Raw genomic sequence first — 15,079 nt, 5'->3', positions numbered from 1 at the left:
TTTTAAATAATCATTTCAATCGTTTTGGGGGAAGGTTACCAAAGAATTATATGGACATTATGTGAAAAAGGTAAACTAGATTACATTTTATTACCACAGTTTTAGCATTATTATTTTTATATATATATGTATAATTTACATTTCAGCTGTATGTATCATAGAATATTAGGGTTGAAAGGGACCTCAGGAGATCATCTAGTCCAACCCCCTGCTCAAAGCAGGACCAATCCCCAACTAAATCATCCCAGCCAGGGCTTTGTCAAGCCTGACCTTAAAAACTTCTAAGGAAGGAGATTCCACCACCTCCCTAGGTAACGCATTCCAGTGTTTCACCACCCTCCTAGTGAAAAAGTTTTTCCTAATATCCAACCTAAACCTCCCCCACTGCAAGTAACATGTATCCTTTAGGAAAACAATGAGCTAGATTTTTCTACTGCAGAATCTATAGAGGCAAATGCATACAAGGAGACAGTAGTGGAAGCCATAACTGAAAGTAACTAGTATGTGGTAACCTCAAGCGGTGGGAAGAGATCTCTCAGGTAGAACATGCCTGTATGGCTACCCTCTACAAAGAAAATAGATCATAAGGGAAAATCCGTGACCTAGTGGAAAGAAGAATAGCTATGTGGGGGAGGAACTGGGTGGACCTCTGTAGGTTCTGAAAAATATTTGACTTTGAGGATATTTAGCTGAATGATCCAGTTACAGAAAGCAGAATTCCAGGTAAAGATTAGCAAATAATGTAATTTTGTAATATTGTAAGCTAAAATGTGAAGTATATGCAGTAGCTGATTACAATAAGCATTATGCATATAGCTGTCTGTCTACACTGAATTAAACTAATGTTGCATGAAATCATTTATGAAAATAACCCTTTTTTGATTTCTTTGCTTTATTTATGAACATGAGGATTTCCATCTTAACCTTCATAATCGCCAATACGTAAAAAAGTATTTCAAAGGCCAATTATCCATAAAAATAGGTATTTGGGACCGCTGTGTCCTCAGTCACCAGAAAGTTGCATATGAATTATGATGAATTTTAGGTTTTTCATGTGAGTATTTTAATTGTGGTGGTGGGCTTTCATTTGTTAGTTTTTGGCTCGTCTTAGAAATCTTGGGTGAAATCATGGCCCATTAAAGTCAAATGAGAGTTTTACCATTGACTTACTGGGTCCAGGATTTCATTCCTCATCTTCTGTCAGACTAAGAGTAGGATTTTAATAAAACTAAGTGAGACAAACAAAACCCCCACTTAACCCTGTGTTGTCTGTCCCATATATTGGACTGTGATTGTGCATGAATGTGATAATTTTTCACAGAAACAAGCACAAAACAAGCATAAACTTTGCAAAAATATACCCAAACCCAATGTTGGGAAAACCCCCAAAGTTTCAGAGTTGAAGTCCCATTCACCCATAGTTCTTAACACATTCACACTCTCTCATCTTTCTTCCCTGCCACTTCAAAGTCCTTAGATGGTATTTTCTACAGTGGAAATGAACTGGAGTGTACTGGGGAAGCAGCATCAAATGTTCATATCAACACAACATTAGTGTTCACATTGTCCCAATGGTCACTACTGATTTGCAGAGGCAATATACTTAGAGTACATCAGTTATAGGTGAGTAATCATCCATACTCTGTGATCTTCAAGTGAAGTTGGAGAATACACCTTAACAAAAAAAAATCTGTGATATCTGGCAAAATGTTATATTCATTTCAGCCAAACTGACCCCTGAAATATTACATTGCCATCACTATTAAAAACACATGGTCTTATATGATGTGTGTCCCTATCCAGGTCAAGATAGTCTTCCACAATAAAAGCATAAACAATAAAATCTAAATTAAAATGGAATCTAAAGCTCTACAATTTAGTTTTGTAGTTCTCTAATGGGTTCACTGAAGTTACCAGGCGTTGACAGTGGTCCTACATATCCTCTACTTAACATTTTAAAGAGCAGGACTGCTGCTCTATTTTAGTTGTTCCTTTTCTCTATTTTCATTTTGTAGACAGGCAAAACTAGTTCATCCACTGAAACCTTAAGCACAAATGAATAAAACCACCTTTGATTAGAATATGCTGGTTGAAATCTACTGAGTGTGGTTCAATATGAATATATTGTCAGCTGTTAAGACTTAAACTTTCACCCTCACATCTATGCATGAATTACCATAATATGTGACTGAGCCCCAAGTCTTCAGGGTTTGTTTTATTAATCCTACTGAGAGATGGGCATTCTGCATTGCAGTGGGAACTAAAACCCTCCAATTCTTTTCATTCTCCATCTTCTTACAGGATAGAGAAGTCCTTTTTAGTTTTAGGATACCTATAATTATATGCACAGATAACCATGATCATCTTTTCAGATTTTCCTTGACTGATTCCATGTTATGTCTTTCATAGTTTGAACATGTCATGTATTAAGTAGTGTACTGAAATGGAATGATCTCATGTGGAGACTTGCTTTTATTCTTTAATGTCACATTAAAACAGCTTTGGTTTTCTGGATGTCAGCTGGCAAAATATCTGCACTTCAAAATAATTCACTGATAACTGAGGCATTTATTTTTAAAGCATATTTTCAAGTTCTTTCAGCCTCAGATAGTCAAGATAATCATAAGTAAACCTTCTGGCAATAAACATCATCTTTGTAATGTAACCCATTTTCGTTTTGATATTTGAAATTGATTTCTCTAAAAAAACAATTTTTTTAAAAGCAAAAAAAAAATGAAATGTGTTAGACTTATATGTCACATGGAAGCTTCCTCCTCCCCACTCTTGTGATAAGTGCATACCAAATTCGTCTTCTGACTGCTGTCACAATTCCCTGTCCCCCATTTATTTTAATACATGAGAGATGCTAAAAGAAGGGTCTGCTTTTCCATGTTTGCAGAAGATCCTGATTGAGAATAGCTTTAGGACTTCTATTCTCTAGAGACAATAGATACTAGGTGTACATCACTCCGAAGTATATTGCTTGTTGTCTGGGTCTGGAGGAGGATTCTAGCTCTTCTGTATTCAGACCCATCTGCTGGCTGATTACCTCTTTAACAATGATTTTACACAATCAGTGTGCCATGTTCCTTCCTGAAAATAGTATTCCAAAGGTATCCAGCAATGAGGAAGAGGGACGTGAGGTGGTGTGCTCTATTTTGTTATGTGGCCATAATCTCAACCTATTATCTTAAAAAAGGATAAAACTGCAAGAAAGTATGGATTGGGGAAAAATCAGTAAAAACAGCTTCCTTGTTGAATTGTTTCTCCTTTTGAAGACTCCTCATTAGATAACAGGGAAACACAGAAGTGCCTTTAATAATAAATGTATTGAAAGGATAATAGAAACACTCCTGCCTCTATGACACTGGGACTAAACAGAATCATGAAATAGTCTGTGCTCTATTCTGTTGAAATCAACAGAATATCAGAGTATGTCAGGTATGTCCATTAGCACAGGAGGTGTGTGTTTACTGGACATATGTATGTAACTGGCACATTCAACAACAATGCTGCAGTTAACACACTGCGCTGCCTGCTTATACTATGTACAGATAGTAAGTAGAGGGTTGTTGATGGTGGGAAGAATGTGAAAGACAGTGGAGGAAAGGATAGGGAGAGGGCAGAATTGCTCATTGGTTTGTTTCTCTTTCATTTGTTTTGCTGTGCAAACTGAGCACCTGATATTGGTATCTATTATATTTTCCTAACCTAGAAAACTGCCATGTTGTTTTGCAGCCAAATTATTTATCAATCTAACAATCGCTCAAAACTGTCATCTGAGCTCAGTATATTACCGGTACCAACTCTCATGTTAGTTGATGTAGATAAAATTTGCATACATTAGTAAGGGTGGGGGGATGTTGCGTCTCAGTGAGCATTTCCTTATGGTGAATTATTATCTTAGATGCTGAAAAGATTCACGCTGATATTGGAGTACTCTGCCAAAAATCTAGTTTCCTGATATAGGCAAATGTTGATTATGTAATTAAAGCACAAACTCACACATGGTGTTCAAATAAAATGGTTATTAATCATTTTTATCTGTCAGATTTTTTAAAGAAAGAGCCCAAACCTGTTTAAATTTAATTCGAAAAGACAATTTCTCCCTAGTGAGTAATCTGTTGCCCCGGACATTCTTTAATATAAGGTTTGTGTGTGTGTTTGTTAGCAGAAGGGATAGACTATTAATAAACTATATTAGATTTTCATAACATAATTTCTTTTTATATATATTTTTAATACATGTTATCACTCATGGAAGTGAGAGATTTGTAACCAGTCATAGCAGAAACAAGCAGTGTTCAAACTTGCTCACATAGTTCTGCCAATATACTTTAATCCAAAGATGGACCCTTCTTGAGAGCATCCCTCTGAACCTGTCAATGTAAAAGTGTTGGAGGAACCACCCTAAAAGTAGAAATGGTGGAAAGGGGGTGGGACGAGAGCCCAAAATGAATTGTGGGGTTAACTTCATTAGCCTTTATAGCATTTTCTGTAATGTCAATTTCATGATTCTCTATTTCTGATAACAACTGAAAAAGTGAGATGACACACAGTCTGTGTGGTATGGAGGTAAATTTACATTTGTAATGTGGGAATGGTTGCATAAGCATACAATTACAAATATGTATGAATGTTATGTGATTGTGATTAATTACATGCTGTTAACTGGGGTGGGAGGGAAGACTTGCTGGAAAATTTAGTTTTGTTTTTTAAACAACCCATTGCTTCTTTTTCTCATTGTAGCCAAAGTTAAATTTGTTCTTAATGTCACATATTGACAGCAGCGAACCATTCTTGCAAAGAAACATCAGTCTTACCCTTTTCAGCCTCTGACCTAGATCCGAGGAATGGAATTCAACAAAAGTCAAGCCTATCTCCTCTGCATCCCCCAAACATCCCAGAGCACTGGTAATATATCTACAAGGAAATGTGGAGTAAAATGAGTAAGGCTAGGTTAAAATTATGCTTAAACCTAAGCACTCTGCAGTTACAGCAGACTTCGTAGGTTCAGAATCCACAGGGCTGCCCAATTATATTCTGACTGTCTTGAATACAGTGGGGGTAAACTCTTCCATTTCACATAAAAATGGGCGTAAAGTGCACCAAGAATTCTGATTTCAAGTGACTGTTGTCACCCAACTATTAATAGGCATTTAATTTGAGTGAGCCTGGATTTTTATCAAAATTTCAGTATTGTCCTGACTTTTTCCAAAATGTCCTGTCTTCCCTGTTTTGTGTGCTGCTTCCCTGGCTTCCATTCTCCCGGCAGATCACTCTTCAGAAACGGCAGGAGGACGAGCAGCAGGAAGCCTCAGGATTCCTGGAAAAAGAGACATGCTATAAAGAGTGGGAATAACATTAGCCCAGCAGAGTTCAAACTTCTCATCCCGCTATGTAAACTACCTCTGCTAATCCCTGGTGTCATGGCATTGTTTTCTGATCCTGTCATGGTAGGAGAGCTAAGGTGGAGGGCCAGGAAGATCATAGTTACATTAGTGCTGACACTTTTATAATGACTGAGTCCATGCATGTGTTGAAGAAGCAGAGTACACTGCCCAACTATTGTGATGCCAAGAACTAGTATCCAGATGATGCAAAAGCAGTCACCATAATTTTAACCGTTTTAAATGTAGAAACTGGTTTTGCCCACTGACACTATTTGAATATGTATAATTTTTGTTGTATAAGAGGGAGCACTCTGAGATTTGTGCTTTCGTTTCAGTGATGTTATAACTGCCAATACAACAAGAATGGGATATATTTCAGTCGGTATCTTTGCTCTGAAGTTATATGCAATTCCATTGCCAAGTAACACAAAAAATAAAAAGTAGCAATGTATTGTGTATATAACAGCGTAATGTTTACTCTCAGTGTGCATGTATTGCTTTATGCACAGGACCTAGAGTTTGTGTAGCACATTAGATTTGTTTTCAGTTGTCAGTAGAAGAAATATTAGCAAATTGTTCAGTTGAATTGAGGATCACATTCCCTATACAAATGTTTCTCAAACTCTCATTGCAGATCACTTCTTAATGGTGGAATCCTCTTATGGACCATCTCTCTTCCCACTCTCCAATATCCAGTTCCTTACCTTCTGTGCAATATCTATAGAGTTTGGTTACTTGAAAACAGTAATGTTAGGACAACATTAAGAAAAGATAAAAATAAGCTCACTTTGGATATGGCTGGTTACATTACTTCCATACTATACTCCCTATTTTTTTTTAATTTGTGCTGTTTATTTCGTCTCTCTGGGGGTAGGACTAGACATTTATTAATACAAATTCTCCACTCTTTTCCTGCATCCACACTGAAGGAACCTGTTCAGAATCACTTGGCAGCTTACTATATGTGCTCATTTTCATAAAGGTATCTTTTTACTCACAGCAGGCAGTTTTTTAAAGGCTCAACTGATTATTAGCAGCTACTTTTCCCTGGGGTAGGTATATTTAAAAGTGTGTCTATCTACTGGCGTACTGTAAGTTTAATGTTTTTCAGAAAACAGTTATCATACTGGATAGTTTTGACGGCAAAACTTTTGCACTAAGATAAATATTTCGGAGACTCTGGTTTGAAGCTCAAAGGTTCTTAGCTTTTTAGGTCAAAATATCTCATATCCTCTGACCATGTTTGCATGCATGTTATAACGAAAATGTTTTTTAGTTCAGATGCTGTGTTGCTTTTTTGTTGCCACGGTTAAAGAGAAAATATCTAGTAGTTAAAGCCCAAGGTTTGGACATAATCATAAGACACTTAGAATCTGATAGTGAAATTCCTCCAGATTTTACTTTTCTTATACTTGATCACTGACATCTTAAAAAAATACTACTTTTGTTAGACTCATAACAAGAGTGCAGTTTATACTCTTTCAACTGTATTGACATCAATATAATGATGCTAGTGCAAAAATGAAAAATGCTTTGGCACAATGAAGTAAGATAGACATTCAAGTGTTTGTTAAATAAAGAAATATTTCAGTTCCTGTAGACATGGCATGTGTGAGAAATCAGTTTCCTGAAAAGGTATTCTTTATGAATGAGTAGGGAAATAAAAGCTATTTTTAAGATTCAAAGGAATTATTGTAATGGGAAAATGGTTTTAAAATAAGCATTATATACTATACAGTTATTTTACAGTCACTCTTTAAAAGCAAATCATTTATTTTATTTTTTTGCTAAAAGTAATGAACCTGGCTGATATCCCTGCAGAACACGAAAAGCATTAACTGAATTAAAAAGATGTATTTCCTCAAAGATATTTTCCAAATGTGTTCCTTAATTGTTGAAAATATTAGTTACAAACAAAGGAATTCCCCACACACACTTAGCAAATATTTATCATCCACTTAGCTAACTATTGTATTGTTAAAAAATGAGGGGAAGAAACATTTGTGAAAAATAGGGATTTCTTCTAATGCTAGCAAATGGCTGTGCTATGATAAGAGCTCCTGCACACACAGCCAGCAACCACATATGTTTCCACCTGGTTAGTCTGTTATCAGAATCCATCTCTGATTCCAGGCTGATGAGAGGCTGAATTTGTAAACCTAGGTGTACTGGCAGATGAGAAGAAGTGCAAGTGCACAGATATCTAGACAATGGAAAACTTGTCAACATTCTGCCATTAGCAAGTGTGTCACCATTAGTGTACTGATGCCACATAATCCATGGAGCTGTTTTTTACATCTCATATCCCTGAGTTATAGTGGAGGCGGGGGAGGGGGAAAAAGGAGGTGCATTCTGATGGTCAAAAATCCTGGAGATCATTTCGCTGGCACAATATGTGAAGGTTATGTAATGTGTATAAGTATATTACATAAGTGCACTCCAGTGCTAAAATCCACTAGCTATTATTTTAAAACTAATTACAGTTAGAGTATTAAAGAATATTAGAAAAAATTACTGAAAAAATATGATCCTAAATTATGTCTACAGCAGTAGTAGCAGCAGCGGTTTTGAATGAGTGATCATTCTTATGAATATATTAGAAGTAATGGGATGGTTTGTAATAAAGAACAAAGTTGAATGCACATCAATAATTTAAAAAGTTCATTTAGACTGAAAGTGAATTTGAGTTTAAAAAGGGCATATAACAGGGTAAAGCTCACAGTACACCACAATATTTTTATTTTACTGCTGTGTTTTTTCAGTATTTCAAATGGTGTTATGTTGGAGTCGCTGGAAGGAGGAAGTCATTTTTTATTTACAATCTGATTCAGTATCCCTTTCCCCTTAATTTGGAATCGGGAGAGCTGCAGTTGAGTTTATATAGCCTTGTCTGACATCACTATTAAAGTCCTCCAAAGATCAGGCCAAAAGTTCTCCAATAACATCAGTAACAACTCCCTCCCCTACCCTTGTAGAAAGGATCCAAGGGCTCCCTGGCAGTTCAGAAATAATAGACCCCCTAATGGAGGAGATGTACTCTTTTTCATTTTTCCATCTTTATGTAACAGGGAATCATCTCTTGCTAACCTCCTTTCTTCTTCATAGGTATCACATGGGGCTTTAGGGAGGGACTCAAGAGATTTTTCTTTAAGCAGAAAAGGGCATGAGTGTCACAATGTACAAGCCGCCTTCGTATCCTCCTCCAAGATCCATTTGTCCAGTATTCAGATGGCTATTAATCATGGCCCTACTGGGAACCCTCAGGTATGCTATCCTATTCCCACAAGCCAGCATTCACTGTTGCTCCTTATAGGATTAGTTCTTCTTGTTTAAGTGGTGGTATAGACCTTCCCAATCAGGTCAGTTGCTGCAGTCACAGATCCTAGAGAAACAGGAGGAGGAGAGTGATAAGGATCAGCATGCCCACACAGAGGAACTATTGATCCCACCTATAATTTCATCCTTCTTCCCTGATGAGGCAGCAAATTCCTCCATTCCTTGTCTCATGGACAACTTTAAGGCATTCCAAGATTTGATGAAACACATGGCTGAAACCACTGGAGGTAGTTTGTAAGAGAAGTAGAACAAGCCACTACACTTCCTGTACCTTTCATGCCTGGTAGGATTGCCATGTCCATTAAGGAGAGATTGTTAGACCCTGCAAAGGAATTGTGACAAATTCCAGCATCAATATCTACCACATTCAAAAGATGATGCATGTACCTGGTGCCAGGATTACTTACTGTAGATCCTGCTCAAGGGCATTGGATTTCCTGAACTTCTCTACAGACTGCTTTGGATGTGTCTAAGCCCACTGCCTGCACTATGGCCACTTCTGGGGCAATGTGAAGAAGATCCTTCCAGCTCTAGTCATCGGGGATTCCCAGGGGAGTTCAAACATTTATAGAGGATCTGCCTTTTGAGAGCTGTGACCTCTTCAATTCCAAGATTGTCAAGGATCTCCATTTATCAAGATTCTAGGGTTAACTTGCACTCTCTGGGCTTGTGCACCCCAGTCCCAAGGAGAAAAAAAACAGATCTCAAAGCTCTTTCAGGCAATGTCCCTCTGCCCTATGCTGCTGTTCCAACACTTCCCACTCCCCACCCCCGGCCTGTGCTGGACACAGGTGCTGGTAGATGTCCTAAGGTAGTGAGCCTTGCACCTGTTTCTCTTTGGATTGGGCACTGGCCCCCTTTGCTTAAGTGGGTCCAGAAGCCTCTGACACCAAAACCCAATCACACCCACGTGAGTCAAGGGAAGGGGTGACCAATGGGCTGTAATAAGGAGGGGAAATTTAAGGGAATTCAACAACAGTGAAACAATAGCACAGTTTCTTCCCCTACCTGAGGAGGTGCCAAAAATCTTTACACCCTCACCTGAGGCCTCTGATCCCAGTGGTGGTGGAATGAGCTGAGATGCGCTAGCCTGGTGAGATGAGGCTCCTCTGGTGTCTGCTCAGTCTGGACCTCAGGCCTGATGAGATATGTTACTCCTCAACTACTCAGTCATCATCTTCTCTCAGAACATGCGTGAGCCTAAATCAAGAGTGCTCACAACAAGTCCCAAGCTAGAAGTGTCCCTCACAGGTCCTTTTCCCAGGCTCATGCACATCTACACCAGAGAAAGTGTCTTTCTTCTTCGAGTGATTTTCACATACATATTCCACAGCAAGTGTATGTGCACTCAGTGCACTCTAGTCAGAGACTTTTGCCACCAGTAGCACTAGGCGACGCTATCAGGCAAAGGCATAAAAGGAGGAAAAAATGGTTACTTACCTATACAGTAACTGTCATTCTTTGAATGTGTAGCGCACATATACATTCTATGACCTTCCCACCTTTATATACAGTGGTGCAAAGGAACAGAGAGGGAGGCAGTGACCAAGCTCCTTTTTTGCCCTCACCTGAGTGCATGAGGCGAGCAGAGGCACATGAGTCGCCTACTGATACTCTTGGCAGAAGTTTCCAAGTGAAGTACACTGGGCATGCATACACCTGCAGTGAAATGTGTATGTGCATAACACATCTCGAAGAACAACAGTTACTGTATAGGTAAATAACTGTTTTTCTTCCTTTCACGGAGGCACCCCTCCCCACATGCTACAGTCAAGATGTCAACCCCTGCTCTCCAACTCTTCCCAACTGTCACGGAATCCTCCGGCTTCTAGCTTGCCCCTCTAGGCCATTGATCCTCCAGGCCTTGGCTGCTCACATTTAGCTGCCATCGGCTGTCTTATTACAGTATTATAATCCACGCAGGGCATCAGAACCACCAAGGAAGAAGAGGTTCCACTACTGATGACCCTCTGCTACTTCCTCAGCTACTGTGCACTCCATATCTGTTTCTTGGCAACAGGTTTGATGCGTAGTCAAGAACCTGGCAGAACCTACAGAGGATCTCTACCCATTTCCCCACTATTTTTTGACAACTGTTTTGCCTTTTTTCAGGAGGCCTCGGCTGGCATCATCAAGGACCAGTTTAGAGTTCATCAGCAAATGATACTGCATACAGATTCATGCTCTTGACCCTTGTTCCCCATTCCTCCCCATAGGAGATGGACTCTCTTGTGCACTTGGAACAGTGGAGAAAGTGCCCTTTAGGTTCAGAGGCAAGGGATTCTACTCCCATTATTTTCTTAATCCCAGAGAAGAAAGAGGGTTGGTGCCCTATCCTGGACCTTTGACATTTCAACAAGTTTGTCCATCATTTCAAGATCAGGATGGTGACTGCGGCCTCCATAATCTCCTTATTAGAGCATCAAGATTGGTTTGTATCTCTTAACTTGTAGGATACTTATGTCCATCTGCCCACACACTCAGGACATTGGGAAATACCTCAGATACCGGGTAGGGAATGCTCACTACCAATAGAGGGTCCTGCACTTTGGTCTTTCCACAGCACTGAGGGCTGTCATGGGAGCTTACTTGAGATGGCAAGGTATCCAGGTCTGTCTGTATCTTGACAGTTGGCTCATCTGAGGGAAATCACCCCAGCAGGTGACCAGCTCAATCTATGTAATCCAAAGGCTCTTTGCTACTCTAGGCCTCAAAAAAAATAGAGAAAAATTCACCTTTGATCTAACTCAAAGTCTAGAGCTCATAGGAGCCATGTTAGAAACAAGGTCAGTGAGGGCTTATTGCCAATAAGAAAGATTCCAAACTATCCTGGACCTTATCAATCACCTCCAGCCTGGTCGAAAGATGTTAATGAGACTGTGCCTTACACTTCTAAGTCATATGGCTTCCTGCACCTACGTGACTCAATTTTCCAAGCTTCACCTAAACATCACATGGACATATAGGAAACAGTCCCACAAGAATAACTTTTGTTAAAGTCGTGAAAAGACCCATGTTAGGTTTGCAAAGAAGTAATTGACAAATGCAATCTTGGCTTGCCCATATCCATTTAGGTAAAGATCATTTTCCTATTCTGTCGCTTTGACCATGTCACCCCTCTCTTTCTATCTCTAACACTGGATCCTCTGGATCCTTGTTTTCTACTGCATCAAACATAAGCTGCTTGTTTTCACTTTCAAAGCGCTTCACAGTCAATCCCCACTGAAACTATCATCTCTTTCACTATTGAGCTGTCAATGCATACGTCCAATTGGCTCAAAAGAATGGCCATACTGGGTCAGTCCAAAGATCCATCTAGCCCAGTATCCTGTCTTCCTACAGTGACCAATGTCAGATGCCCCAGAGGGAATGAACAGAACAGGTAATCATCAAGTGCTCCATCCCCTGTCACTCATTCCTATCTTCTGGCAAACCAAGGTTAGGGACACCATCTCTGCCCATCCTGGTCAATAGCCATTGATGGATCTATCCTCCATGAATTGATATAGTTCTTTTTTTAACCTGTTAAGAGTCTTAGACTTCACAACATCCTCTGGCAAAGAGTTCCACAGGTTGACTGTGCATTGTGTGAAGAAATACTTCCTTTGGTTTGTTTTTTGCTCATGACAGGGAGAGCATGGTCATGGCCACTCAGTCCAAGGCACACTGGGTTTGGTATATTTGTCATCAGATTACGCTTTGGCTCTGTACCTGCCAGGCACTCAGAATTCTAGCAGATCAGACATCTTCCTCATCTCTTGGATACCAGGATTGATGTACACATTCCCCTCAATCCTACTGATATAAAAAATCCAGAGAAAAATTAACTAGGACAGAGGCTTGATGATCATGATCAATCTAGGATGGGCCAGACAGTTCTGGTTCTCTGATCTCATCAATCTGTCATACAGCCTCTGATTGCGTTACCTACTTTGCCAAGCATAGTCTATCAGACTACACAGACTATCTGCACCCAGATTCAGCATTTGTTGCATCTGATAGGCTGTCTGTTGAGTGCCATAGGACTGCCACAGAAAGGAGTGATTCAGCTAACATTCAGATCATTGTGGTCCATAGCAACAAAAAACAAAACAAAACAAAAAACCCGCAAACCACCACACTCAGCTAGACTGGCTTTCAAAGTGAAGGGGAAAGATATTTTGTTTGGGAATCCTAACATCACCTGCCTCACTTGAAAATTCTATTTCTGCTGTTTTGTTCTATTGGCCAGCCCTAAAACAATCAGGAATTTCCATCAACTCCATAAGGGTACATTTAGCAGCAATTTCTGCACATCACCCTCTTACTCAGAGCCTTATTCCATATTTTCTTTCCCTCTAGTTACTAGATTCCTCAAAGGCCTCTTACATATATTTCCCCTGTGGGCCCCTAGTGATCTGTTCTTATATCTTGTGTCCATGAAATACATAGTACCAAAACTTCAGCTCAGAGGGTAGGGGAGAATTCAGGGTCTCAGGCTAGTTCAACTTACACAGAGATTCATAAAGATAAGATGACTTTGATACCTCCCCCCAATTTCTGACCAATGTTGTTTCAGAATTTCATTTGGATCAGTTTACTCACCTCCCAGTGTTCTTTTCCAAGCCCCATTCAAATTAAGTCTTATTATCTTGATAGGACAAGGCCCTTCAGGAACTCCCTTAGATTGTTTGTGACTTTGCAGACAGAGTTAAGAGTCAGGCCATATCCACTCTAAGAGTGTCTAAATGCGTATCTAACTGTATAAGATCCTGCTATCAGTTAGCTAGGTTAGATCCACCTATGCATATTGCAGCCCACCAGGGCTCAGGCAGACTCTACTACTTCGCAGAAGCATCCCTATCTCAGAAACTTGCAGGGTGGCTATATAGGGATCAGTCCACATGTTCATCTAGCCCTGCTCCTTAGTTGAGGCTTCCAGATGAGGTGCCCACTTTGGTAGAGCTGTCCTGCAATCCTTATTTAAATGGGACACCTAGCACCCTCCTCCAAGCCAAGAGGTAACTGCTTGCTAGTCACCATCTATGTAGACAATTACTTGAAGGAGAAAGAACAATTACTTACAATACAGTAACTGGTTCTTGAGATTTGTTGTCCACATGGATCCCATGACTCACCCTGCTTTTACAGTCCTGTAGCTCTGGGATTCTGTATTGACAAAGGAATTGAAGGGCACTTGGGTCTGTTCCACCTTTTGGTGTCCCCCATCTGAGGATGTAGAGCATCCAGTTTGCAGGTGTGGCTGCAATGAACACTGCTATCCAAAAGAATCCATTCTTGTGCTTATGGGGACAATGTGAAGAATACCTTTGGAAGAACCCCAGTTACTGTAAGGTAAGTAACAATTCTTTCATATGAAGCTTTTAGGTTAACAAGAGGCAGGGAATTAGCTTGATATTTAGCCCTGTATATCACTAGTACTGGACAGTTTTATTTGATTGAAGATAAAAACAAAGCTGATGACAAGAGAGTAAATTTATCCCCAAGGGATTGTTTTTGGAAGAATTCCCATTAGTTAACCATAGTAATTAACTATCTATTTGTCCATCTTTTTAGGGGTTTGTACTTGCAACCTTTTGTTTTTATTACATTTTGTTACTAATTTGTTTGGTTTTTGCTCTCTTCTTTTTGGTGTATTTGACGCTTGTAAATAACTTCTTACTAAATCAAATCTTTTCAATTCTGTGTTCCTTCATTCTTGCTTGTTTTCTTAAATCCAAATATTTATGACTTCCATAGCAGAGATAGTTAGGTCATATGCAGCCAATTTTATAAATCTAATTTAGTAAATGTAGTGTTTGTCTGATTGCAGTTTACCCTGAACTCTAAACAGCTGTTAGGCATTTTAAAATGGCCCTGTATTGTGAATATTTTGAAAACATCAGTTTACTTGCCATTATAATGTTTTACAGCTCTAAATACAGTGACAATGGAATTTATCCAGGAAGAGAAGCAGTCTTAAAAAGTCATTTAAGTACTCATGCCAACCTTGTCACACTTGGCAGTTCATTTACGTTGATTTTATTAGAACCCAAACAAAAAGCTAAAGAAGGACTGAGTCTGTTCTGAATTGTGCTGTGCCCTCATCACAATATTCTCTGTTTGAACACAATCTCCTAGTCCCCCAGATAGATTAAATTATATATAATTTACCCTCATTATACCCACATTTCAGTATAGCATTCAAAAGGCTTGATTCTCAAGAATTGTAGTACAGTGAGAACAGACTGTGCGGTTTTGGAGGAAAGCCTAATGCAAACAAAACTGAATGCTGAAAGCTTCTGAAAACGAAAGCTGAGAAAGGTGGAGGAGTGAAGCTAGAGGTTATTGCATATGGCGTCATCATAAGA

General features: G+C 39.3%; 1 protein-coding gene across 2 annotated transcripts in view; it reads left to right on the top strand.

Moving 5' to 3' along the window:
- Positions 1 to 15,079, top strand: part of ANO10 (anoctamin 10) — a 255,793-nt gene that overhangs the window by 190,198 nt on the left and 50,516 nt on the right. The window lies entirely within an intron of this gene.

Source organism: Lepidochelys olivacea, assembly GCF_965140295.1.
Source record: "Lepidochelys olivacea isolate rLepOli2 genome assembly, chromosome: 2".
NCBI classification, from domain to species: Eukaryota; Metazoa; Chordata; order Testudines; family Cheloniidae; genus Lepidochelys; species Lepidochelys olivacea.
Note: the sequence above shows the minus strand (reverse complement) of the source record. Positions and strands in the feature narration are given on the sequence as shown.